This window comes from Rattus norvegicus, chromosome 7 (assembly GCF_021556685.1).
Source record: "Rattus norvegicus strain SHRSP/BbbUtx chromosome 7, alternate assembly SHRSP_T2T, whole genome shotgun sequence".
Lineage (NCBI taxonomy): Eukaryota > Metazoa > Chordata > Mammalia > Rodentia > Muridae > Rattus > Rattus norvegicus.
The window spans coordinates 56256744-56260991 of record NC_141540.1 but is presented as its reverse complement, the minus strand read 5'-3'; the positions used below and the strand labels follow the sequence as shown (position 1 = coordinate 56260991).

Sequence of the window (4248 nt, the reverse complement as noted above, 5' to 3'; positions counted from 1 at the left end):
TGGGTTTAATAACTCACCATGATTCCGATTTGTCTTCTAGTCATTTCTTGAAATTCTTGTTTTTATAATAAAAATAAAATAAAAATAAAAATAAAAGCGAGGTACACACCCGTGAATGAAAACCCAGCCCCAGCAGTCTAGCACAGACGGCCCTTCGAATGTGATTTTATAATCTGTCTGCTTAAGTGTGCTCAATTATTTTCACAGATTCAGAGTGTGAATGCATGAGTAGGTGTTAATTACATTTCAAAGGCTGTCTCGCACAGTGCAATGCCATCAAGCAATCCCAATTTTAATTTTTTTCTTAACACAGGATGCTTTTTTCGAGTATTTAGTTGCCCCCTGCTGGCTATATATTTACAGAATTCCTTTTTTAAAAATCCCTAATAGATTGATTATATGTGATGAGATAGGGGGTTTATGGACGGGAAACTGGGAAAGGGTAATGTAAATAAAACATTGAAATGTAAATAAAATATATCCAATAAAAAGATTTATTATATATAATAAGGCCAAACTTCTGAAGAGACATATTTACCTTCTAAAAATCATGTTATATATATTGAAGGGATGGAAAGATGGCTACTCTTTCCTGAAGACATGGGTTCAATTCCCAGAACCAACGTGGTAACTCACAACCATCTCTAACTCCAGATCTAGGGGATCTGGTGCCCTCTTTTGGCTTCCATGGGGGCATCAGGCAAGGACATGGTGCACAGACATACTTGCAGGCCAAAGAGCAGTAATAAAATAAAAATACATATTAAAAAACAAAAACACAAAGGCTAGGTGCTCACTTTGACAGCACATGTGTTAAAATGGAAACAATAGATTAGCTTGGCCCTTGTACGAAGAATGCATGCAAATCTGAGGAGCATGTCTTATTTTTATAGTACACATCACTTTATTGTAATGAGTAAAAATATCGCAAGTAAAAATATCACACAGCAGGGGTTGGGGATTTAGCTCAGTGGTAGAGCGCTTGCCTAGGAAGCGCAAGGCCCTGGGTTCGGTCCCCAGCTCCGAAAAAAAGATCAAAAAAAAAAAAATCACACAGCTAGATTAATGAAATCACAAATGCAAATATCACACAGCTAGATCAGGGCAGCTACTCAAACCAACGGCTGCCCAGACCAAACTCTTTATCTCAGTGAACTTCTGTACAGTTAGGATGGCCACTGGGAAGCAAGGGCTCTTCACCTGGGGTTTTACATGTTCGTGAACAGTTTAGTTACATTTTACATACTCACCCACCACAGAAACAGGAAAACCCAATGACAGAGCTGAGACCAGGAACACAATAGCTTTACATCCTCTCTTATGTGCCCGTCCCTTTCGCCTCACCCAAGGCTGCCCTTTCTTGGTCTCCTTTCTAAATATTCCAGTATCAGTGATTCTCAACCTGGGAATCAAATGAGCCCTTCCCAGGGTCCCAGAAGACCATCAGAAAACACAGATCTTTACATTATGACTCATAACAGTAGCACAATGACAGTTATGAAGTAGCAATGAAATGTTACGGTTGGGAGTCACCACAACATGAGGAGCTGTATTAAAGGGTCACAGCATCAGGAAGGTTGAGAACCACTGTACTATATCCAAACTGACAACACCCCCAACAGACACACACATTATAAGCTAGGATCCATGTTTGAGAGAGAACGTGTTCTTTCGTTCTTTCTTCCTTCCTTCTAGAACTGGGTGACCTCACAACCTCACTTATATAGTCTAAGTGCATTGATTTTCCTGCAGACTGTGTGATTTCCTTTTTCTTTAGAGCTGAATATTGTTCGCGCGCGCGCACACACACACACACACACACACACACACACACACACACCACCACCACCACCACCAGATTGATGTTATCCAACCATCAGTTGATAGACATGGAGCTCGGTTCCACCCGCTTTGTTGTAAGTAGAGCAGCAACAAAGCTGGACACACAAAGGGAATTCCCTGAGTGATAATGCCAGGGTCAGAGCAATTCCACCATATGGCACTTATGGTTTTGTGTTGAAGAAACCTCCACATTGATTTCTATAATGGCTGTATAACCTGTGTTCTCACCATCAGTGAGTAAGGGTCCCTCTTTCTCTATGTCTAAAAATGTGTGTGACTATTGTTGTTGTTGATGCTTAGAGACAGGGTCCCACCTACGTCAAGTTGACCCCCAAACTGACTGTGAAGCAGACAGAGGCTGGCCTTGAACTTCTGACCCTCCTTCCTCGACCTTCCAAGTTTAAAGATTATCAGCAAACACTACCGGGCCTGGAAAATTTTTTATTTTTGTTTGACTTGTTTTGAGAGAGAATGTTACTCTGTAGCCCAAGCCTCCCAGGAACTCTCTTAAGTAGCCTAAACTAGTGACAAACTCGCAGCAGTCCTCCTGCCTCAGTCTCCTGACTAGGATTACAAGTCTGATCTGACTCCTCGCTTTAGTCAATAATCTTTAAAAAAGCACATTATGATTATGCTGGGGCGTGGTTTAATTTTTTTTTTCCCCTAGCACGCAGGAGACAGAGGCATGTGGATCTCTGTGATTTTGAAGATACCCTGATCTACATAGCAAATTTCAGGCCAGTCAAGGCTACAGAGTGAGACAGTGTCTCAAAACAAAACAGAACAGATTATTATGCTGTGTCTGTTGCATCTAACTAATCTTGGACAAGATCTTTAAGGTTTTTCTTTTTCTTGTTTGGATTTATTTATTTTATTTTACCTGTATGAATGTTTGCCTGCATGTGTGTGTACCATGTAGACGCCTGGTCTTTAACTTTCCTTACCTTCCCCCCAAAATGAGGTGTGATTGATAGGTTTGGTGTGCACTGTGAAATCATCCCAACAAACAGCACCATGGTGGGCACATTTATCATCCCCCGAAGTGTCTACCTGCCACTTTGGAATTCCTTTATCCTGTCTCTTTTGGGCCTCTCCCACTCTTGAGTACCCACTGATGTGCTGTTTGTATCGGCTGATGAGAATTGAATTTTCTGATAAAAACAAAAAGTAACATTTAAATTCAATAGGTTAAGATTAAGACAAAAGATGGACCTAGCCCCAGTGGCATAGGCCTATGATCTGAGCTACCAGGGAGACCGGAACACAAGGATCAGAAGTTCAAGGCCAGTCTGGGCTACACAGTAATTGAAATATAAATACTCATTTACATGCTTTCAACACACACGATATATACACACATATATATTGTACATAATATATGTGTATATCTCAGTAATCAGGCTTTCGTAGCCCCCCACCCCCACCCCAAGGCAGCAGTATAATCTGTGGTTAAAAGCTTGAGTTTCTGAGTCATTGGTCATAAGCCTGAATCTTAGCTCTGTCATTTACTAGCTTCGTGACTTGAGGCAAGTTATTCAGCATTCTAACTGGGCTGATAGTTAGTTGCCCTGGGCTTCAGGAAACTAATAATAGTATCTGGTCTCATGAGGATGTTGTGAAATGGTGTGCCAGTGCTTCCTTGAGACTGGACCTGTCACCCGGCCAGTAGTCACCACCTGTCTTCAGCCACTTTGAAGAGCACCGTGTCAAGTCTAAGGAAAGAAAACGAGAGCTCCGATCATGAAGCCAGTGTTAAGCACAAGGGGGACATTTCTGAAACACTGGTACCACCCATCTGTTTGACATGGTGTCTAGCGGACTCTGACGTGGGTCCTTGTCTTGAGCACCCCAATGGATTTCCTTTCTCACAACCCTTTCCCCAAGCATCATACTCTCTTTTTCTTTGTAATCCCAACTGTTAAATGTAGCACCTTAGCATCCATTCATTTTACCCTGGTGGTCTGATGAATAACTCGGCCAGAGAAAGCCACAGTAACTCAAATACATGAGGGAGAAGCATCGTGGAAACTCAGACGTCTTAGTTAAGGTTTCTGTTGCTCTAATGAAACACCATGACCAAAATCAACTTGGGGAGGAAAGGGTTTATTTTGCTCACAATTCCATATAACAAACCATCATCAAAAGCATTGGGGAAACTCCTTCAGGGTAGGATCCTAGAGGCAGGAGCTGATGCAGAGGCCATGGAAGGTGTTGCTTACTGACTCACTCCTCATGACTTGCTCAGCCTGCTTTCTTACAGAACCCAGGACCACCAGCCTAGGGATTGCACCACCCATAGTGGGTTGGGCCCTGCACCATCAATCACTAATTAAGAAAATGCCCTACTGGTGTGTGAACATCCTCATCTTCTGAAAACATCTTCTCAATTGAAGTTCTTTAGCTTGT

At 42.1% G+C, this 4248-nt stretch overlaps 1 pseudogene; it reads left to right on the top strand.

Moving 5' to 3' along the window:
* Window positions 1-789: 789 nt before the first annotated feature.
* On the top strand, window positions 790-889 carry LOC120093925 (U6 spliceosomal RNA; annotated as a pseudogene).
* The last annotated feature ends 3359 nt before the right edge of the window (window positions 890-4248 follow it).